The sequence below is a fragment of the Sinocyclocheilus grahami genome, unplaced genomic scaffold, assembly GCF_001515645.1.
Source record: "Sinocyclocheilus grahami isolate Dianchi unplaced genomic scaffold, SAMN03320097.WGS_v1.1 scaffold598.1, whole genome shotgun sequence".
Taxonomy (NCBI): Eukaryota; Metazoa; Chordata; class Actinopteri; order Cypriniformes; family Cyprinidae; genus Sinocyclocheilus; species Sinocyclocheilus grahami.
Window position 1 is genome coordinate 349,974 of NW_015505777.1, and position 27,019 is coordinate 376,992.

Here is a 27,019-nt window from a genome sequence, read left to right on the forward strand (position 1 = left end):
CAGTGCTATTGAAAAGGAGATCCAGAGCTACTTAATGATACCTGAGGTGGACAGTGACGTAAATCCACTTGACTGGTGGAAAATGCAAGAAATACATTTCACCAGACTTGGGAAACTAGCAAAAAAAAAGTACCTGTGCATCCCTGCCTCAAGCAGCCCTTCTGAGAGGGCTTTCAGCACAGGAGGAAATATTGTTACATGTCACCGTGCTGCTCTCAAGCCAGATGCTGTGGACAGGCTGCTTTTATCGCACAACTTGAAACACATGTGAATTCAAAGAAACCCAGAAAGGGACAAACGAAATCTGCTGAAAGCCTGTTTCCTCTGTCACTTTTATATTGTAAAGGCTACTTTAAATTATAAAGGCTATTTTACCTCATAGTCTTTGAAATGTAGACTTTGTTTACAGTAGTGTAATTTGTTTACATTATTTTAAGTGCAATATTTTGTTGTGCAGCTTGAAACACATGTAAATCCAAAGAAACCCAGTTTATAGCAAAAAAAAAAGTTAAAGCTGCTGAAAGAATTTTTTCTTTGTCCTAGTGACTACTTTAAATTTGTTATTTGTTAAAAAAGGTTATTTTACCTTTTGTTTTTAAATTGTAGACTTTTTTTTACGGAAATAACATTTGTTTACATATGCTATTTTTTCCCTGAGTGCAATGTTTTTGACAAATCTGAAGTGTTTCAAACCTGTTTATTTTTTGTGCAATATTGGACAGAATTTGAAGTTAGTCATTTAATTAAAAATACTATAGGCTATTTTTTGTATCTTTGACTATGGAAAATGTTACTGTATTTGAAGGGAGTAATTTGTTTACAAAGTTTTTCTTGTGCTGTTTTTGACAGAAGATACATTTATTACAATGTTATATTTTTGCTTATTGCTTGTACTGCACAGCTCACCTTACAGCAGAGCAGTGATGTGTGTTGTTCTTATTTGAATGCTTCAGTTTTAAATAATAAATAAATACCCTTTCCTTCAATATATTTTTTCAATTAATAATATCACTCAATATACTATTGACTTTGCAAAAGGGAGCAAAGACATTTACAACACATTTTATCGTTATCGGAAAAATCCCAAAACATATTGAGATATTCTTTTTTGTCAATATCGCACACCCCTACCTCAGAGAACAAAACAAGAGTCAAGAGTAGCAAAATCAAAGTGGTATGCATTACATTTCTGTATTAGCTGACTAATTTTTCAGGTTATGATCGGTTTTGATAATTCTCTCGGGTCTGAGGGTGTTTTTGGATCCTGGATATTTGACTTACCCTGACATTTGTTTTTTTTTTAAGTTTCTTATAAACATATTAATGGCTCTAGTCTGAATTCAGCACAAACTGCGAACATAATATGTGAGCATCATTTATGTATATGTTTTACACACACATATATATATATATATTTTTTTTTTTTCAGAGGTGGTTTAAAATGAAGATACAATGTTTTAGCATATACTTTGGTATCCTAACAGTCAGCACCCTAAAATCCTTTTAGAGGAGTTCAGTCTATTAATCGTATAGAACCTAAAAGCACCTTAAAGGCACCAAAGTTATTCAGCCATGCATTTCACAGGATTCACATTCAAATTTAAAATCACCTGCTAAGAGCAACAATCCTGCTATTTTGCAGAATCCACAGGTTTATTTGTGAGATGTTGTGGATTAAACAAAAGTATTGTATTTGTGGAGTGTCTCCCACTTTCTCAGAACACTGAAGGCCGTTTAAAAATAGCTGCAGTACAAAAAGGCTCAAACTATTGGATGACCTTAACGATGTAACTACAATATTTTAACCATTAAAATTATGGATGCAACGATACCGATACTGGTATCGGGCCCGATACTAAGCTCCTGTACTCGTACTCGTTAAAATGCCCCGATACCAAACGCCGATACCACACAGCATGTGATAAGTGGCATATTCAGACAAAGAAACACCGACAACAGACAGAAGAATGGAGTTATTAGAGATTAAAGATGTCTACGAAGTATATGTATGCAATGAATATAACACATTCAGTATTAATGCCTGTATAGCTGATTTGCGCCAGCTGGTAAGCTTTTTGATATTGTATTACTTGTGGGTGCAGGACACTATAGTTAATTTATGTAAAGTGAGGATAGTAAAATAAACTAAACTATGATATATTATACCCAAAAATTCTTCATAAAGTGGACTACCAGTAAAATTGATACAAATTTGGGACCAAAAATTATTCAGACCGAGTCTGGGAAAAAATTGAAGTTCAGGATTGCTTGAACCTGGTTGACAGCATGCCCAGGAGACTATATGCTGTCATTAAGGCTAAGGGTCCCCCGACAAAGTATTGATAGTTGTGTAAATATTGACAGCTGTATGAATAATTTTTGGTTTATTGTAATCCATTACATACCTTTCTATCAAAGTTATCTGACATTATCAAGCTGAATTTGTTCTGACACAGTTTAACTCTTGAGTTCTTGTCATATTATATTATCATTTTCTAAACTATAACGACTAAACTTTGATAATTTGAGAAACGTTGAAGGTGTCTGAATAAATGTTGGTTTGACTGTATCTATTTGATAAATGAAGTTAACCAACTAACATTATACATACTTTTTTGGTTTCTGTACCCAATATTTAAAAAATGTACAAATGCAATGAAAATATTGATCATTTTCTAAACTATAACGACTAAACTTTGATAATTTGAGAAACGTTGAAGGTGTCTGAATAAATGTTGGTTTGACTGTATCTATTTGATAAATGAAGTTAACCAACTAACATTATACATACTTTTTTGGTTTCTGTACCCAATATTTAAAAAATTTACAAATGCAATAAAAATATTGGTATTGGCACTCGGTATCGGCAAGTACCAAAAATAAAAGTATCGGTATCGGGTACTGGAAAAAGTGGTATCGGTGCATCCCTAATTAAAATTCATAACATTTCATAACTATTAAAATTATTCACTATTATTTAACAGTTCTGAATTCTTGAATGTGGAGTCAGAGAATCACCCCATGAGTCTGTAAACTTTGTGCCACTCTGTATCCTTTTTTTTTTATAAAGACTTTGAGTAATAAAAGGTTATGCACTTGTCATATATACAGTATATATATATATATATATATATATATATATATATATATATATATATATATAAGACAAGAGCAAGAAAAAAAGCCAAGTTTGACGGTGTTTCTAGTATTTAAACCAGGCTGTTTAACACACCCCAAATGGTGTCTCGACCAATTGTAGCTAGGGGTGTTGCAATGTTTCTCCTTCCCATTCATAAATCAACTGTTATCTCATTATTCACATGGTTTTGGTTTTCCCGCTCTTGCAAAATATGATTTTGGACATGATTTCTATAACGAGAATATGATACATTTGACCAAGAATTGATTGGAAGAAACGTTTCAAGCATGAAGATTCAAACACACACATACTAAACATGAATAGCAATTCTTAAACTATTCAATAGTTATTCAAAATACATTCACAATAAATGATTAAGACCTGATAAGTCACATGTGGGTTACATACAGTTCATAATATGGGATTATGGAGAGAAATGATTAGTTGCTCAGGTCCTTTTAGTGTCATTTAGGTGCATGGAAAGGCAGTTTCCGTGCCATTCTGTGAATGTCTGGATACGTTCTGTGAAGACCAGAGAGGTTAAAATGTCTGTAAGGAATTTTAGTCTGTTCTCTGTCTTAGGTGGGGGCAGTCAATTTACGGGGCTCGTGACTGCGTTTACTATCACGTGAGGGTCATGTGGTCATCTCTTTGACCATTTAATCTTGATTACTTGCTCCAAAATTTACAATCTCCTTGGAATAGTCAATAAGTGTTCTTTTGTTTAAATGCTGTGAGCTACTCAAAGCTGCTAGTTGGTTCAGGCTTGGGGCCAGGATCTGATTTATGAACATCCTGTTGTCTTGGGCCTCTGTGGAATTCGTCTCATGTTCCAACCATGTTTTGACCAAATCTTAGATTGTCTGATTCGGTCTGATATCCTACAATATATATAAACTCCTTAAGTTTGGTAGATATTTCATCTACTCAGTTCATGTCAATTATGGTTGCTTTCGTCCACTATTAATTATTTGACGTGCAGTTTTCCCCTGATTCAGTTACAGGCATACTAAACTGTTTTCAATGTTGGTTAAATAAACAAGAAGCCAGGCATGTGATTGGGTTGGATTGGGTTTTTCTTTAACTGATTTACTTTAGAAAACATTTCTGTTCTGTGTTAAAAGTGCTGAATGTAAATCTATGAGCATCAAATGAGAGATTTAGCCAGTGTGATAATGCTCTCTCTCTCTCTCTCTCTCTCTCTCTCTCTCTCTCTTTATTTTTTGTGGGTTTTCTTTTGTGTCTTTGCTCACTGATGTATATAATTAACATTAACATGCTGGCTGGACATCAATTTTCTCACTGCCTAATTATCTTGAAAATAGACACAATTACACCCTAGAACTCAAATAATCGTTGTAACTTTGGAACAATAAACCATCACAGCCAGACAGCAGCCTTCACAAAGTTTGGGAATATTATACTCAATACAAATAAATCATAATACTCTAACAACGCTGGCCTGGAAAAAAAGTAGCTTCATATAAAGAAGGAGCATCATAACAACTCTTTAGCAGATAACTTAGTAGATTTCTGAAGAAAAATATATGAGAACACAAACACCATGGTCTCCTTCATGGAGTATTTTATTATTTTAATGAACTTTTCTGACCCATAAACTAAATAATAAAAAAAAATCAGTAAGTACTCAATCTGACTGATAAAGAATAGTTATTCAAAAGTTGATTTAAATACTTAGTCCTTCTTCTTTTAACTACATTTCACCCTTTAAACTATTCTTTTCTCAACTAATGGCATGAGTTTGGGGCAGGACTGAAGCACATTTTTAGAGTTACAATACTAGGAATGTTTTTCTCTGAATCTCTAGATGAGGATGATACATAGCATGTATAAAAACAAGGAACTCTGCATTAGGAGTAAATGAAAGACTCTCTTTCCAGTGCTGCATTGATTTAGTTTAGAAAGGAGACATATACAGTAATTGCTGAGGCTGTAAAGTGCCCAGCAAACGAAAGGAAGAAGCCCCTTTTCTCAGCCTGTGATACCGACAGTGCAAAAGGATTTTTTATTAATCCTTTTAGCTTAAAATTCAAAAATGGTTTGGACAGCATTTACATAACTTTGTCTGGATTTTATTAGTATCATAGCGTGTCAGTACGACGACAACTAGCCCATAAAACAGTAGGTTCAATGTCATTAAAACCACTTATTAATTCAGGGACACATTAACGAACACTTTAACTTAATTAGTGTATTGGCAGCACACACAGTACGCTCATTACTGAACAAATGAAACCTTTCCATTCATTATATAGTAGATCAGAGGTAGATCAGAAAATTAATTTGAACTGGTTAAATTACTACATTTAGGTATAATTAATGCCCCTTTTAAGACATTTGTCTGAAGGATAATCAAAAATAGGGCATGAATTTGTTACTATTGTTGTTTTATTAAGATCTAAATATTATCTAAGGATACTGCAATTTCTAAATATTGCTATATATTTAAGCATTATTACACAAGCAAGAGAGCTGCTGTTTTGATTGTGATATTTTGACTAACAATACAATTGCGTTCACATTGATTAACTTACATTTCAGACACAATATTGCCAGTTACTGTCACAAATCCTGTCCATGGACTTCCGTTCAATTACAACAAGGGTTCACCCTTCCATTACATTGACTCTCGCACAACACAAACTGTTGCATGTCATCCCAGACTACATATCCCATCAGCCATTGCACTGATTGCACACAGCACTGATTGCACACAGCTGTCATCAATCACACATTCACTATATAACACTCACTCAAACAACCATTCTCTGCCGAGTATTGTTTAGCCTGTACCCTGCTCCGAGTCTCTGTGTTGCCTTGCCTTGCCTTGCCTTCTTGTTTTCGACCTTGGACTGTTTATTGGATTGCTCTTCTGTCTCGCCCTGGATTGTACCTGTTTGCTGGTGTTTGACCCTGCCTGTTTTGACCACTCTTAGGAATAAAAGCTTTGCAGATGGATCCGCACTTCTCACGTTTCTGTCGCCCCGTTACAGTTACTTTGTCCATTTTTTTTATTTACTTTTATTCCATATAACTGAATAAGAGCTTTTGAATGACTTGGTTGAGTAAATTAATCAGTAACTCACTCAAAGACAGCAATTTGTTTTGTTCAAGAATGAATCAGTGTTGAATCAATTGGTTGAGCAAATTAATCAATTACTCACTCATAAAGACAGTCACTTATTTTGTTCATGAACATATCCGTGTTTTTGAATTAATTAGTTGAGTAAATTAATCAATGACTCAATCATAAAGACAGTCACTTGTTTCAATCAAGAATGAATCAGTATTGAATGAATCGGTTAATTAAATTAATAATTAAAACACTGATAAAGACTGTCACTTGTTTTGTTCATAAATTAATCAATGTTTTTTAATCAATTGTTTTAGTAAATTAATTGACTCCCTCATAGCTTATGCCATAATTTACTCTCCTTCCTCTCGCTGACTTTTTTTCTGCAAACAACGACATTTTACATTTTTGGGTGAAGTATTCCTTTAATATATATAAAAAAAATTGACAGAGACAGATCTCATAATTTCGTGCTAAAACTGTTCTAATAATAGATTAAATCTTACTTTAACTGTAAAACAATTTTAGAATGGATATTTAATATTCTGCTCTTTTTGTTATACACAAGCTCTTCTGACTATTTGAAATCAAAGGTCTCAGGTTTGTTGAAATAGATGTCAGGATTCAAGTGTGCGTTGCTCTCTGTCAGTTTTTGGGCACAGGCCATCCTTCCAGGTTGACAGCTGTCTATAACACTAATGCTCCACACGCAAATTATCCAAACCAGCCTGGACAAGTCATTGTTTAATGGCAGGTTCAGTATTGAGGGAATTCAGAAAGACTGCATCGCAGGACAGCCTTGAACTGAAGAAAACGTCTCGGGTTACTTATGTAACCATGGTTCCCTGAGGGGAACGAGACACTGCGTCCTCTAGGGGTCGCTATGGGGAACGCCTCGTCGTGACCCGTGTCTGAAGCCTACATTGAAAAAACACCAACTTGTTTGGCCGGCGACAGCCATGACGTCACTACCGTCTAAGCTGCAATCTAGTGATTAGAGATGCACAGCTTCATGAGTTATTTAAAAAAATAAATATATACATATACAAAATATATACATATATAAAAATATATGAGTTATTAAAATAATAATAATAATAATAACTAACTAACTAAATAAAAACATTGAGAACCATTCTGGTCAAATGGGCCAAAGTATAGCAGCAGGAGAAAATAGCTATTCTAAAATATTCTACATATTTTATTAATTTTAACGCAAAACATCACAAGCAAAAACATTGCTTTTTTATGCACAGGTCAGTTTTTGAGATGTTGGGTTATTTTGCTTCCATAACCTGTCTTGTTTCAGATTAGTGGAAAGAAAATATGTTTTTTTTATACTTGATCTTAGGGCTGGACAATTAATCGAAAAGTAATTGAAACCGATATTTTAGAACCTCTATACCGATATCATTTTCCTATGTGGTTATTTCATTTTTTTAAATTTTGTTAATACTTTCCCGTTAAACATACTACTGTGTGTGTAGTCACGTGACTCCACCATGCCAAGCAACAGCATGAAAGCAGCATGGAGGAGAACTCAAACACAGAGTCAACTGAGCAACAGGAGCAGCTTGTACCAAAGAAAAACACAGTGTCCATCGCTTGGACACATTTTGGCTTCAGTAAAAAAAGACACAAAACAAAATTAAGTCAAATGTAAAAAAAAAAAAAAAAAACTTTCAGCGACCAAAGGTAATACCACCAATCTGTTTCAACACTTGGAGCACAATCACGCTACTGAACATGAGCAGTGCATGCCTCAAAAAAAGAGAGAGTCTTACAAGCGCCCAGCAGTGCCTCCACAAAGCAGGTGTCGATAACACAAGCTTTTACAAATGCTACTCAATATGAAAATAATTCAAGAAGATGGAAAGAAATAGCTACAGCTACAGTGGCTCCCATAGCTACAGTGGAGTGCAGTGGGTTAAAACACCTCATTAAAACTCTCAACAGAACATTCATTGTGCCATCGCGATCATAAATTTATATTTATATACAGTATGTACAAAACATGTTGTAAAAAGGTAGCTACTGAACTGAAATCTGTTCAGCACTTATCAGCCACATCTGATCTCTGGTGAAGTAGATCGATGGACCCATACTTGATGCTTAAGGCCAAAGTATACTTTGTTTTGTATGCGTATGCGAGGGTCTGCGTACAGTGCGGGTGACACGAATTGCATCACTGTATGCGCACCATTCAATTTTTGTAATTGCCCTCTACAAATTCATCAGAAGCAAAAAAAGCCATAGAGGTCATTAGGAAGTTTGTTTTTTAAGGTAGCAAGGCAACTCCTTGAACTGTACCCACTTTGTCACTTCAGCAAACACTAGAAGCAGAGCTGAGCAGCTACTTGGTGTCCCCCGTGCTGGATAGTGAGGAAAATCCACTGGAATGGTGGGGAAAGCATCATGTACACGTTTCCACTCTAAGTAAGGTGGCAAAAAAGTATCTTTGCATACCAGCTGCTAGATTTCCATCAGAGCGGGTTTTCAATTCTGAAGGACACATTGTTACATGCCTCAGATCCTGCTTGAAACCTGAAAAGCTAAACATGCTAGTGTTTCTTAGACATAACCTAGAGTAAATTATTGTGCATATAAAGCGACAGGACAAGATCACTAAGAGCAAGATCACATGCAACAGCGATCATGAGTCAGTAACTCTTTGAGCACACAGGATACACAGCCTGCTGATCCATTAGAGGTGCCCTGTCCAAGCCCTGCTCTTGCTCTTAATCAGCAGTGTTCTTTTTACATTTGTGCCCATGTCATTAAAATGGCATTAAAAATTTTGCATACAGGAGATTCAAGTTCTTATTTTTCCCCCCCCCCCCCCATTGTATTATTTAAAATAATATTTATTTACATAAGATAGAATTTATTTTCTACTTTTCACATGACAATATTTAAAATGTATTTTGTTTGAAAGAGAAGCTGGTTATTTACTACTTTTGGCATGGCAATAGAGGTCGACCGGTGTATCGGTTTTGTCGATTAATCGGCACCGATAGTTGATTCCTGGAACTATCTGTTATCGTCAAAAATCCATGCCGATAGTTTTCCGGGTTGCTTCCATTGCTGGAGCGGCTGAGAAGGGTCCGCTGTCATTATACAGTGCGAAAGCGGCCTCTAGTGGTTGAAATCACTGACAGCACGTGCTATTTGTTTAGACACGTGATACTGCAAGCTGAACAGAGGATTTAAACTTCAGACGCGGATTTAAACGCAGCCGACAGAAAATCCTGCCGCGCCACAGAGCGCCATTCACATAGTTTTCCTTTAAATTACATTATATTGGTCCCGAATCGTTGTTAATGTACATAATGAATTGTGTATTGTGCATTTTCAGCAAAACGTTTGTCTTTATGTGGCTCTAATAAAGTCTGTGTGCTTCATTTATAGAGCTTTAATATAGGTCGCTCGTTCTCTTTCCGTTTGCTCCGTTTTTTTAAACACCGAACTTCAAACTCATCTATGCAAAATTGTTCATTCTTGAAGTAAACTTGTGTCTGTTTGGTGATTAAATAAACTGTTTTAGACCACTGCTCGAGCTGAACGTGATGCGTCCGGAGTGTGTGTGATACCGGTGAGTTCTCCTAGACTCAGCGCTGCGCTTTTATTTTGATTAGATAATCATCAAGTGTTCAAGAATAGAAGCAGTTAAAGTGTGAGAGTATACATACAATATCCATATGTATATAATTTTAATGCTATAGCCTTTGTGTATATATTTAAAGATGTGCATCTTTAAGCATGACTGTTGAAATGAAATGGTCACACTTTAAAATAAGAGTCCATTTGTAGCATTAAGATTAATGAAAGCTGTGTAAGTATTGTTCCTTGTTAGAGTGTGTTAATTTCAACATTTACTATTATTTTTTTTACTACTACTAGTAGTATGGTTCAGTACTGGTTTTGTTAATTAAGCACTATTTTAGTTTTTGTTCAGTATGAGTTTTTAAACAATCGGTTAATTAATCGTTATCGGCATCGGCAAAATCCACTATCGGTCGACCTCAACATGGCAGTATTTAAAATAATTTATTTTGTTTGCAATTTATTTATTTTCTACTTTTGTAGGAAACTTGCTTTTTACATTAAAACTAAAATGTGACTATTTTCACAAGACTTTTTTTCATTTCAAGCAATGTGTGCTTTGATTTAATTTGTTCGAACTATTCAATGAATAACCATAGTTTGTGCATCCTTCAATTATTTTAAAATCACAAAGATAAGAAATGCACGCTTTCATTAGAAAAAACACACCTTTCGTTAATAGCATATTTACAGTACAGTAACCTTGCCAGTGAACTATGAAGACATAAATAAGTAAACAAACAAACAAACACATAATTGTTCATTAATCGAAATCAAGGTTTGATTTTAGTTTGATTTTAGGTCATATCGCCCAGCCCTACTTTATCTATATGAATCTGTAGATTTCAATTAAAATACATATCTATAAAGGCTGTTATCAACTATACTAAGACAGAATTTCACACTTTAGCAGCACTTACAAAAAAAACCTTACAGTTTATTTCTATATATACAGTGGGGAAAAAAAGTATTTAGTCAGCCACCAATTGTGCAAGTTCTCCCACTTAAAAAGATGAGAGAGGCCTGTAATTTTCATCATAGGTATACCTCAACTATGAGAGACAAAATGAGAAAAAAAAATCCAGAAAATCACATTGTAGGATTTTTAAAGAATTTATTTGCAAATTAAGGTGGAAAATAAGTATTTGGTCAATATTCTGAACATTTATACAAAGGGGTTTGTTCGTATATCATTCACCTAGTTTCTATAACATTTTACTCGTAAAAACATAGAATGAATTTATGAAATTTAATTTATGAAAATTAGTGCATATTTAATTAGATAAGGAACTTATAATAAAAAAAAACAATTGTCTTAAAGTTCTGTGATTAACCAACTGGGCAAGTATGGTGGTATACTGTATGGTGTTCCTTTGTCATGGCTACACAGACAAGTTTTTTTTTTTTTTTTAACAAACATTTTTGTTTGTGTCTATTGAAATGGTGAGTATTAGAACGTCGAAATTGTAAGTACTTTTTAAAGAAAATAATGGACATTTGGAAATTATGATATGTGATCAACACATTGTCATAAATACTTTTGACTGAGCTTCAATCAAACTCAAGTCAGATTCAGGTTTATAGTATGGAGAATATCTGACACGTAAAGCTTTGTTCCTCAAAGTCTTCACTGTAACAGCATTACATATGGCTTGACATTGCACATCTAGATGTTTGAGGAAGAAGAATTCAGTGTGTTGTAGATGTCGCTCTGATGACAATCACAGAGCACATAGCAAGGATCAGTGGTCACATGACAGTAACCAGCGGCAATGTCAGTCACCCAGAAAATGAAGCGATGGGGTCTCTTGTGTTCTGGAGTGTCATAAGAGCTTTGATTCTGGTGTCATCAGAAGACTTAGAAGGTGATCCCAGTACAGATAAAAAATAAAGAAAGAAATAATAATAATAAATAAAAAAAAACCTTTGGGCAGTTCAAAGGTAGCACTGGGGTGGGGTGGGGGGGGGGGTTGCTAATAACAAATTAATGATCAGCGAGACTAGAAGCACGAAAACAATCTTAATAACTTATTTTATGAGTTTACATGGAAAAAAAAACACTAGCTAGACATTGTCATGATAAAATTGCTGTTGAACACATTATAACTCCCTCAGAAGAAACCTTGAGAAGAACTTACCATCTGAAGCACATAGTTTGTGAGCAAAGATCGGTTCAAAAAGTAATAATTTCACAATCTGATATGATTATTAAAGAAAAATCAAGCCATGGGTATACGACATTTTTTTTCATTATAACCAGTGTTTAAATTGGGCAGGGGCCATCGGCACATAGACTCCAGGGCTCGACATTAACGCTTCAATAACGCCAGACAAATAACAGGATTAAAACATCAGTAACCAAAAATAACTACAGGTGGATCTCAATAAATTAGAATGTCGTGGAAAATTTCATTTATTTTCTGTAATTCAACTCAAATTGTGAAATTTGTGTATTAAATAAATTCAATGCACACAGACTGAAGTAGTTTAAGTCTTTGGTTCTTTTAATTGTGATGATTTTGGCTCACATTTAACAAAAACCTGCACCTCAGCAGTGCCACAAACTGATCATCTCCATGCCACGCCGAATTGAGGCAGTAATTAAAGCAAAAGGAGCCCCTACCAAGTATTGAGTACATGTACAGTAAATTAACATACTTTCTAGAAGGCCAACAATTCACTAAAAAATCTACAGTGTTGGCTCAAGTCCAAGGGATTTTCCCTGAGGGGAAATCCGCTTTGCATGATCAAGGTCACGCGGCAATGCCTTGGACATGTGGAGGAAATCTTGGTTCTAGTCTCAGGGCCCGGTGCTAGGAGCTCCTTGTTGCCGTGTAACGCTAGCGATGGATGCGTCCCTCACCGGCTGGAGTGCGGTCATGAGTGGCCACCCTGCCCGCAGTCTATAGAGCGGTCACCATCTCACTTGGCACATAATTTTTTTATTGGTCTCATGAAGTATTCTAATTTGTTCAGATAGTGAATTGGTGGGTTTTTGTTAAATATGAGCCAAAATCATCACAATTAAAAGAACCAAAGACTTAAACTACTTAAATCCGTGTGCACTGAATTTATTTAATACACGAGTTTCACAATTTGAGTTGAATTACTGAAATAAATGAACTTTTCCATGACATTCTAATTTATTGAGATGCACCTGTATGTAAACACCAAAACGCAAGTATTATTTTGATTTTATTACATTTAGAGTAAGAGGTGACTAGTGGATATAGCTACTGTATATAATGCATCTATTTACGGAATGGCTCACGCAGCCTCTCCAGAAGAAATCAAAACTAAGAAACTCAGCATCCTGAGGTAAAAATTCTAAATGGAAAGTTTTATATTTAAAATACAGTTAGTTAGGCAACATCACACAACTTTTTCACCATTACGACTGTTTAATAGTACTATAAACAGTTCAATAAGAAAATACAATATTAGGTCACTTACATTTTAGGCGGAACACGTAGCGCACCTCACAGCCGATTCATTGCTTATTGATTTCGTGTTTTGAACGAATCGGTTGAGTCAAAGTTTCATTAGCCCAAGCATAAATATCTGATGATTCTGCCGCTTGAACGAATCGTTTGAATAAACGACCCAATGACTCACTCATTAAACCCTCACTACTGGCACCTACTGGGGTTTTAATTTAGTTGAAAATCATTTCCACCTCATTTCTTGTTTGTATAGCCTATTCAAAAATATTTAAAATAATCTCATAATATTATTTAATGCAGTTGTATTTTTCAGTGTAAATGATTTAATTTGATAACGTATAATCACATTATTATAATTGAATTTATAGATTAAATGTAAGAATCTGAAATTAAAGTATTAATGAGATTAGTGGGAAAATGCCCTCTATAAAGGTTAAAAAATGCCCTTGGATAAAATATAAAAAACACACAGATTTATATGTCACAGCTGATAGAAAACTGATGAGAATATTGCTTCAGAATAAATCATATTTGCAAAAATACAAAACACACATTCAGACACACACAGTATATATATTAAAAATGAATGATTGTTTATCTGAGGGATTTTAAAATGCTGCAGTAAGCTTTGCACTTTGTAGTGTAGCATCTGGATCAATCAAACACACAATTTTTTCATTTGATTTAACAAATCAGTTCTTCATTAGATTAACAAATCGCCACAGGGAACATAAGACACTACGGGAACGCCCCCAGCGTGACCATGCTCTGAATCACATGTGTAAACAGTCATGTGTAAACAGAGCGAGACGTCATAGGCAGGTGACGTAGCGACCAGGAAGCTATAAAAGCACGTGAGGTGGAACCGGCTTCAGCTTTTCTGTCATTCAGCGAAGCGCTCTGTGTTGTGTCAGTCATAATCTCTGTTGTGAGTCCTATTTGGTGTTGTCCGTCATAAAAGAAAGTTATAAGCACAATGTCCAAGGCCACAGAGAAAATAAAACATAAGGGTGAAAGTGAGCAGCGTTTCAGGCTGTGTGTTCCTCCTTGCCCTCGCTACATTACGAGTGGGTATACACACAGTATGTGCGTTGTTTGCTTGGGTGCGAAGCATGTGGCATCGGCTCTCGAGGGGGCCGATTGCCCGCATTGTGAGCGAATGTCATTGCACTCGCTTCGCTCCCGGAAGGCTCTCTTTGAGGAGGGAGCCTTCGCCAGCGTTCCTCACGGTGCTGGTCCCGCTTCAGCTGAGGTTGAGCGGCGGCTGCATTCGTGGGGTTCACAATTGGATTTGGCGGAGGGAATGGAGATGGGCGAGCCCCTATCTCCTTCCTCACCCGCCAGATCCAGTGCCCGCTCTCTGGGATCGGAAGCCCGCACTGCAGTTTCTTCCCCCCGGGGAATGGGCTCGACGCTCCGCCTATCTTCCTCCAAGGGAATAATGTGGAGAGCGCCGATGAGGATTCGCCCTCTCACACAGCACAGTATGAGGAGTTATTGGAGGTGGTCACTCGTGCCGTAGCTAGGTTAAACATTGATTGGCCGGCCAAGAAACAAGCTGAACGGCAGAAAAGCAAATTACATGAGCGCTTTCTGCGGAGTAAACTGCCACCTCCGCGTCGTAGCCTAACGTTTTTCCCCGATCTTCACACCGAGGTGTCGAGGTCGTGGGTTAGACCGTATTCAGCACGTCTATTTACCCCCGCTTCCTCTCACTATGCAAACGTGGCGGGGGTTAGCGATCATGGTTATAAGACGATGCCCTGGGTGGAACAGATGCTAGCAAGCAATCTGTCCCCCGGTGCGGCATCGTCCTTAAAGGCTCCGGCATTGCCCTCCAGGCCGTTACGTGCAACATCTAGCCTGGTGGGCAAGGGGTGTACGGCGGCAGGTCAGGCTGGTGCGTGTCTGCACACCATGGCGGTGTTACAGGCGTACCAAGCCGACCTACTCAAGGAGCTAGATGAAGGCGAAGAAATAAAAAGCATGACATAGCAGAGCTTAGGAGGACCGCCGATCTATCTCTCCGCGCCACCAAAGAGATGCCCCGCTTGCGCCTTCTCGCCTGTTCGGCGACGCCATCGATTCCGTCATTGACAGGTACCAGGAGGCCCGTAAACAGGCGGCGTTCCTGCGGTTCCTCCCTCGCTGCTCTCTAGCTCCAGGGGCTGCTGGGCGGGAGCAGCTCTCACCGCATACCTCCTCCTCATACCGCGAACAACAAAAATAGAGCGTCGCTTCTCGTGCTCCCCCGCTACGGGACCGAGGTCAGCGGCACTCTGGGTCGAGGGCTTCGCAGTTGAAGCCCGACCTGAGGGTCATGCTTCAGAGAAAGTCCTCGGCCAAAAGGCCCTGACATGCGAGGTTCGGACATACGCGTCGATGCCTACGTGCCTTGGACATGTGGAGGAAACCTTGGTTCTTGTCTCAGGGCCCGGTGCTAGGAGCTCCTTGTTGCCGTGTAACGCTAGCAACGGATGCGTCCCTCACCGGCTGGAGTGCGGTCATGAGTGGCCACCCTGCCCGCGGTCTGTGGAGCGGTCGCCATCTCACTTGGCACATCAACTGCCTAGAGATTTTGGTTGTATTTTGAGCTTTGAAACACTTCCTCCCGGACCTGAGAGATCGCCATGTGCTTGTGCGCACTGACAACACAGCGGTGGTCTCTTATATCAACCACCAAGGAGGCCTGCGTTCGCGCCCCTTGTACAAGCTGGCGCACCAGATCCTTGTGTGGTCCCAGGGCAAAATCCTGTCACTGAGAGCAGTGCATATTCCTGGGTATCTGAATATGGGAGCAGACGTCCTGTCGAGGCAGGGGCCGAGGCCCTGGGAATGGAGGCTTCACCCCGAGGTGGTGAAGCAGATATGGAGAATTTTTGGCCATGCTCAGGTGGACTTGTTTGCGACTCAGATGACATTGCACTGTCCCCTCTGGTTCTCTCTGACTCATCCGGCTCCACTGGGGCTGGATGCTATGGTACAGACCTGGCCGAGGCTTCGTCTGCACGCCTTTCCCCCGATCGCTCTGCTCCCGGGAGTTCTGGAGAGAGTGCGCCGGGATGGGATCCGTCTGCTACTAGTAGCCCCGTTCTGGCCAGGCCGAGTATGGTTCTCGGACCTGATTTCCCTTCTCGACGGCTCTCCATGGGAGATTCCCGTCAGGAGGGACCTACTCTCACAGGCGGAGGGCACGATATTCCACCCCCGCCTGGAGCTGTGTAAGTTATGGGTGTGGCCCCTGAGGGGGCATAGCTCGTAGCTTCCGGGTCTCTCAACCGAGGTTTTTGAGACCATCCTCCAATCCAGAGCTCCCTCCACGAGGAAACGGTACGCCTTGAAGTTGAAAGTTGAACGGAGATCGTCAGCTCGACCCAGTTAACTGCCCGGTTGGTACAGTGCTGGAGTTCCTGCAGGCACGTCTCTCTGCTGGGTTGACCCACTCCACCCTGAAGGTCTACGTGGCGGCTATAGCGGCCTACCACACCCCTCTCGGTGGTCAGTCAGTGGGCAGACACCCCCTAGTTACACATTTCATCTGCGGTGCACTGAGACTGAGGCCCCCAGTATGATCTCGCGTCCCCACGTGGGACCTGGCTGTGGTGCTAGAAGCTCTTTGTAAGTCTCCATTCGAGCCTATTTAAGAAATCTCTGATTGCTTCCTGACAATTAAGACTTTTCTTCTAGATATCACTTCTCTAAAGAGAGTTGGGGATCTTCAGGCCCTCTCAGTGGCCCCTTCCTATTTAGACTTTGCGCCCGGCATGGCCAAAGTGTTTCTCTACCCTTGAGCGGGGTATGTCCCGAAGGTTATACAACAGCCTATCGTGCTGCAGGCCTTTTGTCCTCCTCCCTTCAGGGAACCAGACCAGCAGAAGCTTAATTGCATGTGTCCAGTGCGAGCACACATTCACAGAGCTGCCCTGTGGAGGAGGGCGGACCAACTACTTGTATGCTATGGTCCCCCTAAGCGAGGTCTGCCTGCTACGAAGCAGACCCTCAGTCGGTGGATAGTTGATGCCATTACTATTGCCAATAAATCCTCTGATCTCCCCTCACCACTGTAAGTCAAGGCTCACTCGACCCGAAGTATGGCGGCCTCCAAGGCCTTCCTAGCAGGTGTGTCTATGAAGGACATCTGCAAAGCAGCAGGATGGTCCACGCCCCTCACTTTCATCAGGTTCTATGTCCTTGATATGCGAGCCACTCCTGGCTCTTCTGTTCTTTTGTCTTAGCTGTGCTCTTCCACACTAGACAGGAATTTGCAAATCTGGCGGCGTGGGCATTCTCATTCCCGTAGTGTCTTCGGACGCAGCTCGAGTTCCTGAAGGTGAACGTCTCCAGGTTATGTATGCAAACATGGTTCCCCGAAGGGAACGAGATGCTGCATCTCAGAGCCATACTTCCGGTATCCCTGCGAGCGCTTGCTTCATTCCTTGAAGCTGAAGCCGGTTCCACCTCACGTGCTTTTATAGCTTCCTGGTCGCTATGGCCCCCGCCTATGACGTCTCGCCCTTCCATTGGACTGATTACACATGTGATTCAGAGCATGGTCACGCTGGAGCCATTCCCGTAGTGTCTTCGGATGCAGCGTCTCGTTCCTTTCGGGGAACCAGGGTTACATACGTAACCTGGAGATGTTTTATCAGGGTTCGATCAAATCTCTGCAGGAAAATGGCCTGGAAGGGCCAAGTTTGCCCAGCACTGCTCTAAAGGTATTTGCATTCAACAAAAAAAAAGTAACTGTAAATCCGGGATATTCAACATGATCTCATTAGTATTTATAGGGATTGCTACATGTGTAATATGTTCTAGCGCACAAGATATTCTTAGCATAACATTTATTTTATCATTAAAAACAGCAATATTGAAACATTTTAAATAACAGTTTTCTATTTTAATATATTTTAAAATGTAAATGCAAAACTAAAATTTCAGCATCATTACTCCAGTCTTCTGTGTCACATGATCCTTCAGAAATCTGAAGTAATATGCTAATTTGCTGCTCAAGGAACAATATTATTATCAGTGTTGAAAACAGCTGTGCAGCTTAATTTTTTGAAACCATGATTTATTATTTTCTTTGTGACAATGTAAATGTCTTATTAACTGTCACTTTGATCAATTTAATACATCATAAAAAAAAAATCTTATTAACTCTAAACTTTTCATGTTGAATACCCAGAATTTATTTATTTAAAGGGACAGTTCACCCAAAAATGAAAATTACCCCATGATTTACTCACCCTCAAGTGTTTGTCGCTTTGCTTCAGAAGGCCCTTATTAACCCACTGGAGCCGTGTGGAGTACTTTTTTATGATGGATGGATGCACTTTTTGGGGCTTCAAAATCTCAACCCCCAATCATTGCCATTATAAAGCTTGAAAGAGCCAAGGACGTTTTTTAATATAACTCGGATTGTATTCGTCTGAAAGAAGAAAGTCATATACACCTATGGCTTGAGGGTGAGTAAATCATGGGGTAATTTTCATTTGTGGGTGAACTATCCCTTTAATTAATAATTTCTGAATGTGTTGATGCGCTTTAAAACTTATTGATAATTGTTGAAAAACATAATTTTTTGACTCACTTTCATGTCATTCCAAAACAGTATGCTGTAAACAAAAGCACAAAATTCTAAAAAAAACAAACAAAAAAACAGCCTAAAATTTCAGTTCAGTTAAAAAAAAAAAAACATATCTTACAGTCTTCACTGTACATCATCATGGTGAATTTCATGGTAATCTGATTGACCATTGTTTTGTTTGGTGAGAAGTACAGTATTCACATGGCAATCGTTCTTTCTCAAATCATGCCAGGTAAATTGTATTCTGAAACACAATAATGTGTTTATCCTTCTGCTGTCAAAGATACAAAAATGCCACCACTTTTCCAAGCGGATTCATCAGTTATGGCATTCTGATGTGTAGTGTGAAGAAACTGTTACTTGGTTGAATATATCAGTCAACTGTGATCAGCAGTGTGGAAAAGAGTCTAATAAATGAGCCAGCTCAAATAGCCATTGATCCCACACACCACAGACTTATTTTCACATTAATTACATTAAACACAGCTTGACAGTTCAACACTGTGGGAGGGAAACAGCTCTCATCCTGTCCAAATCTTCATCAGCCATCACAGGTAAGAGTGTGCTGGTGCAGAACCAACTGCTCTGTTGACTATTATATAGAGCTGGTCCTGTATAGTTGTTCCTAACATTGATCTCTTTTACATACTGTGAGCGAATACAAATTCAGTTCTGTTTAAGCATGCAGAAATAATACTGTAAGTAGGCGACCGATCTACCAAAACAGAGAAAGTGGGCAAGGAATATTTTTGTACATGCTCCTGCTTTGTTTTGGCTGTGTAAATTGGTGTTCTGATTAATCGAAAACACAAGCTTGGACAGTGCCTAAAATTTCACAGAAGTACAGAAATACAACAGGGTTGAAATGACAAAAATAAATGAAAACAAATGTTTAATCTTGTACTGGATATTCCTTAAAAATCTAAATCTCAAACTACATTTAAATGTGAATTTTTTGTTTTTTTCATTTGTTGGCTATATTTCGAAAGGGAAAAGCTTGATGTTTACAAAATTGCATTGGACTTACATTTAGTGATTAGTGATACTGGTAATAACAATTTAAATTAATCATTATTTGTGGGGGGAAATTGTCACTGTGGTGTAAATAAATAAATACACAAACACAAACACCAAGATATATTACAGCTCATGAGAACTTGATTTTAGCGCTACTAGAGTTGGAGTTCATATGAATTTCATTTATACGGGAATGAGAATGCCCACGCCGCCATTTAACAGTCCACAAAAAAATGGGCATAAAGGGACAAAACAAAGTCAGTTCAAATGAATGTGTTTCAATATCAGCAAGTATGATTTATCCAGTTGCAAAGCTCTTAATGAGCAATACATTGTGTTTGGGCTGTGTGGCAAATGTGGCTTTAAATGGAAGATGCAGACAGTCTTCTTGAACGGAGTCATTTCTCTTCCTTATTGCTTTGGGTTTTCATTATGAAAATGCTGCTTCACCCCATTAGCTATTTGGCACAATCATGAGCCAGTGTTTGCAGTGACAAAAAGCTTTTAACAACGACACATAGTTCATTTCGGTGTATTATGTTTGTCTTTATCAGACTAATGAATGTTGTCTAGAAAGGGAAAACAAATATGGCAATGTCTGTTGACTCAATGGATGGGTATTATACAAATTAGTTGAACAGATGAATATATTTTCGCTTTGTAACGCACGCTACAGATATAATTAATTGAATTTGATCAGAAAGGAAGTGACATCATTTGCACTTTTTCTACAGCAATGGTGGGAAGCAAATAATCATTACATTTTCTAAATGTTTAAATGTGTTGACTAAATCCGTGTTACAGAAATTAATGAAAGATTATCAAAAAAATATTTTGATAAAACTGTGATTGGTTATTTATTAATATAATGTATTATATTTGTTATTAATTTAAATTCATATTCATAAATAATTATACATTTTTCAAACTGATTTTAGTCAAAAGTAGCTGGCCCTACTGATTGATAGTTTAATTTTGGACAAATTTGTGAGCCTGTTTCTTATACAATAACCCTTTTATCCATCATTATTATTATTAATAGAATTATTTTTAGTATTATTATTATTTGAATATTTTTTGTATATTTAGATTTTTATTTTTAATTTAAATACAGTATTTAATAATAATATTGCTATAAAATTGTAAAATTACATCAGGGTTTGCAATTCAGTAACTACCCATTATTATTTTTTTATGTATTTTAAATTGCATATTATTTGTCTAATTTATGTTGTTTTAATGTAAATATAGTATTTTAATAATACTATTGTAGCAGTAATAATATTGTTGTATGTCCCACAGGGTTGTCAATTAATAGAAAATAAATTAATATTAGATAATATTTAATTTGATCTCATGAGGTTGACTTATGACTAATCAGGTTAACATTATTGAATCTTTTGAACAGTGTAGCAAGCATTTTATTTCCCTGTGCCCATTTGTGTGCAGAACAGTATATGTGTTCAGTCTACACTGATAGAGTGATGGCATTCTCTGGAGAGCTGTGTGCCAAGCTTGCGGAATGAAGGTCGAATTCTCAGCCTCCCAAAACAACAAGGCAAAGTCACAAATGAAATGAGATCTGACAATCTTTCTGCATAACAACCTAATATGTCAGTTGTCGTAGACTTGCTCGATGTCCACCATGTTCTAGAAAGTACAAGCTCAGCACTATAAACTGCTGCTCCATGTGTCAAATGCCGGTTGTGCTTTCTGAAATCCAGGACAAATTAGTTTTTGGACTACAAAGCTCAGAGGTCCTGCTCTAGTATATCTGGATGTTTGCCACTGGGAAATTAGAATAATGTTAAAATGCATAAAGAGGGTCATATAAATAAATAATTGCAATTGAACCTAGAAATGCACTTAACTTTTGACGCAATCTCTATTAGACTGGAAAAGGTTTCTGATGATTGTTGGTTTCAAAACAACTGACAGAACCACTTAACAATATAAACTGATTGATTTCTTTTAAACGTTATTTGCAGCAATTTGTCTAAAGAAAATAAACCAATTGCATCTGAATAAACCATTAAAATATGGTACATTATTTCCCTTATTCTGTGAAAACCAAGGAAAGTTGAGGTCCACACAAACTGTAAAGCCAAGTATACGATCAGTCGAAAGTTTGGACATGCCTACTCATTTTTTATTGCTATTTTCCACATTTTAGGTAGTAAAGTCACCAAATCTATAATATAAAATAAAATACTTATGGAAACATTTGAATTATGTAAGGACCAAAAGGTTAAGTAACTTCTTAAGTTCTTCATTACATGTGTGCTAACCCAATTCTTAAATTAATGTTGTTTAATCTGTTTAATCTATTTAAGTCACTAAATGTCAAGTGCCCATTTGTAGAAACCAATCAACATAGTGTTGAAATAAAATTGGGAAATGGGAGGTGAAATCAAAAGACAATAGAATCACAATTCCGGTTATGCAATCATTGTTAATGTCTAGGAGGATTCAAACACATCTGCATCAATAGCTAAGAATAAAAAGGTCTGAAATCAGCATTAATTATCTTTTAAAACCAAATATGTAAAACACTGAGTTAATAATCGGTGTAGTTTTATTAAACAAAATAGGAAACCAAAGAGGTTAAATTAAAGGTATATAAGTGCAAGTGTGTTGTTACTATATGTGGTTGCAAAGATGTTCTGAATGGTGTTGCTATGTGGTTGCTAGGTAGTCATTTACTGGTCCAAGTCAAAAGAGTCCCAATGACATTCTAGATATGGCTTTCCTGCTAACAGAGAATGTTCTCACAATTTGGCAAAGTTCTGGCAAGGTTCTTTCAAATGTTCTTCCAGTAATGTTATAAGAATGTTTGTTTAGAGTTATCTGGTCTTTAATAATGTTCTCAAAACTTTGTTCATGTTCATTTGACATTTTTGTCAAATATTCATGTCGATACTCCTGTCAGAATGTTCAGAGAACATTCAAAAGTACCGTCCCCATAACGTTTGCAAAATGTTCCCTTATCATTTGCAAAAAACATAGAACAGTTAAAAACTGGATATTGTTAGCATCCAGAAATAATGGTTTCTTAACTTATTGGGAACTTTATCAAAACGTTCTTAGAACATATTTTTGTTAGCTGGGTTGGGACATTCCTTAAGTGTCAATGGGATTCTTTTTTGTAAGTCTGATCATTTAAAAAACAATAGCACCACAGAAAGTGACAAAGTGACTTAAATTGATAAAGATCATGGCTTAAAATTCTACAAATGTTCAGCTATTGGTGAACATTTGTAGAACTGCCTTTCATATTATTTTTTATTTACAGAAAACTACCTCAGATATTGTCTTGCTGAATGTGCTCATTCGTAAGCAACCCATAGACAAGTAAAATGCACAACAATAAAGCAATAAGCCCCTCCATAGGGGAGGTCTGAGATCCAAGTTCTACCAATGGAAAGACCTTTCTTTTTGAAACCATGGCATTTTGTGAAGAAAAGCAAGCACTCCTGAAACTAATCAAGATTGCTTAGAGGTCATGCAACTCCCACAGGCATTCAGTCACTAATACAGATAACCCTCAGTCTTACCCATGTCCATCAAACCTGTGCTTTAATCAGCAACAACAATGAAAACCTCCGGGCAGAAAAAAAAGTACTGTACAAAACATAAGGTCTACACGAAAGTGTTTTCCCAGACAACAGCGTGACTATTTTATTCTTTACTATCTCACTACACTGATAACTTTTATTTATTTCCAAACAGTCACAAGGTCACTAAAAAAAAAAAAAATTAAATACACATTTACAAATGCTGAAGGAAAGAGTATGAAACTGGTGAATGTGTGAGTTTGAATACAAGGTGGAAGGTGCCAAGGTGAAATCTTGACTTTGTGTACATTTAGACCAAGCAGTAGGGGTTGGAGGGGTTAATGGCAGTCAATTTAGCATTCTTAATAGCCATTGATTCTCCAACATACCAAAGCTTATCAGTTCTAAAGGGCAAATTACAGTCGTCTTGTTGTGATGAATTGAAATATTGTGGAAAAGTATGAGGCTTGGTGAATGGGTTGCATTCACTCTTGAAGTTAGTGGTTAAGCAAGACTTCACAGTTCACCACAATGGAAAATAAAACCATTTCAAAGAGCTCGAATCATCAACGTAATTTAGATATAGTAACCTTTTGGCCTGTGGATAGAAAAAGAGCTTGACTAAAGACTGGAACAAGAATTGAGTAAATGTTTACTTAACTATAGCTTGTAAGGTCCACCCAATTGGCCCAACAAAGGTGTCCAACGGTGGCTGAAAGTTTCCTGTGCGTTCGGACTTTTAGGTGCGCAAAGTAATTTATTTTATATTCAATTCTAATCTCCATTTTATTATGACCTCAAATTTAGGTTGAAATGCAAATTGACTGTTTGTCAATTTCTAAATATTATTCTGACACTTGATTATTCTAGTTAACCCTTTGCTGTTATTGTACTCGTTCTTTAGGACTCTCATGTCGCTCAGAGATCTCTCACCGGCCATTAGCAGACCTCACGGTCACATACTCATCAGTCTTGGTTATTAGACAGAGGTAACTGACTAATACTTTAGATGGCCACGCTGTCACAGTCTTCAGCGGGTGTGCCCAGGAGGTGAGCACATAGCTTGTATTGTGTTGTCTGTTGCCATGTGCTCTCTCCTGTCTATTGTCTTGCCCCTCCCATCTTGTTACCTCATTATTGTTTAAGTTGCTCCACCTGTGTCTCCCTCGTTAGCCTCCTCGTTTGGTTCCTATTTATTCTCCTGGTGTCTGTCATCCTGTGCTGATCCATCATTTCTCATTGTGTGTGTTTCATGTCTGCATGTGGTGCAGCTTTCGGCCTGCCTGGCTGTTTTTCCCCCTCGGGGTGGTTTGAGTTTGTTTTTGTTTCATTTTTATTATTAAAATAAATAACCATTTCTCCTGCACTTGAGTCCTCGTTTCATCTCACTACTAAGATATAATCTGACCAACAATACCTCCTCTGATAGTAGCTTTGGTTTGGTCATGCCATGGTTTCCTATGTACACTTAGCTAGCGTAACATTACAGTAAACAGAGGTTAGGCTCACCCTATTTAGGTTGGTCGAACAATATCCAGTTGACCTACCCGCAAATTCACTTTTAGCCCTTCCAGTCTAATACCAAGTGTTAGCCGGATCTCTAAAGATCCAGTTGGTGTGCCCTGTGCTCCATCGCAACTGGATTTTAGTCCATTACTAAATTGATGCAGAAATGCTGTAACAAGGATACAACATAATCTACTAGAGTCTATAATCCTAGAGTAAATTGAGTAAAATTTGAGTTTTATATTTAATCTGTATATCTGCATTTATTTCTATGTTAGTGTTATCTTATGCACCAAGGGTCTGAGAGTAACACAATTTCAATTATCTGTGTGGATGTGCTGTACATGTGGAAGAATTGACAATAAAGCAGACTTGACTTGACTTGACTTGAATCATTCAAGTGTAACAATTTATTATCAGTCAGGTAAATATGTATTATGCCAATTACATAGTCAATTCAGAAATATCAAATCAAATCAATACAAGACACCACATTTTCAAAGATTTTCAAAGAGTAAAAGATGCATACCAGACTTAAATAAAAAAAGAAAAGAAAAGGACACACTCCACTCTATGGGCTTGTCTGGCTACAGAATCACCCTGATCTTCTTGCAACATTTCCTTAAGTACTCCGACCAAGACAAACATCCTCCAAATGGAGACAGGAACTAACAATTGGAATTTGCTTTGATCAAGTCTTAGGCATGGAGAGTTTACACCTGTTGTGGACAGATTGTAATTGACATGAAAGACACTGGGAAATGGCATACGCTCTGCAGTGAGCAATCATCTCTCTAAACTCTTAGGATCTGTATTACATTTTAGTCTACTTCTTTTAAGATCTGTGCCATTGTACCAGTCACCTTGAGACAATTCAAATGATACCAAACATGACTGTGAATATCACCCCCATTCATGTAGAACACTATATTATGCTACTGACCATTCTCAGTGAGCTGAGTGAAAGAAAAGAAAGTGGATGAAAAAGAACAAATTAATAAAGGAGTATTCCCGCATTTTCTCTAAGTGAGATATGGAAACAGATGTTAATACTCTGTGTCTGTATATTGTCCGTATCTCAGAAGATCAAAATGTCTGAGGTTCTTCAAATCTTACAAGCACTCAATACACTTATTCATTACTTCGGCAGGCTGATAATGACTTGTCTTTAGAATGTGTAAATAAATCATCTACATTTCTCAAATGTGCCATTAAGCGTGTATTCGCTGTCATTTACTTTAATTGTTGTTGGTTTGTTTATTTGTCTGTGAGTTATTAATATTATTAATCAAGCAATGTTCAATGTTCAATTTGTCACTTATCCTAAACAACAAAAGAACACCAACACTTTACAATAAGGTTCAATTTGTTAACATTAGTTCAGTCAGGACGATTCAGTTTCATTAAGGTTGTTGTTGAGGCTCTGAATTATAGCTATTTGGCGGCAGAGATTTGAACCCCTGAAGCTTAAGGCAATTAACCAGAAATTTAATAAGCAGCAGTTACATAATTCCATGTGGTAACAATACAACACTGTAATGAGTTTGGAGAAGACTGAGCTACAATGAGCTGGATAGACAGATATACCTCTGTAGACAAGCAAATAAATGACCATCTGCCAGCATAAGGAAGAGTTAGGGATGTACTTAAGGTACATTTACATGACGATGATGTGCTAAAAAACTCCAAGTTCATAACATTTTTAAGGGGAGACACTGTAGGCAGCATTGTTTTTTCATGTACCTGTCAATTTTGAGATTTTGGGCTTTTTGGCTTTTCATAAAGTGTTTTTTTTGTCAGACTAGTGGGGAAAAAAACATCCGAAATACACTGTTAAGTGTTTCTTTTATAGCACTTTATCTATTTGTGTCAATAGATTTCAATTACAATACATATCTTTAAAGGCCGTTTTCTCAAAATTAGTTTTTTCTCCTACACTGAGCCATAAATCTCTACTTCAGCACTTACACACACCAAACTTTACATTTTTATTCCTGTCTATATTCTGAAGGTTTTTACAGAGGGATGTGTTCATATATAATTTGCTTGATTATAAACAACGTTTTATTTCCCAAA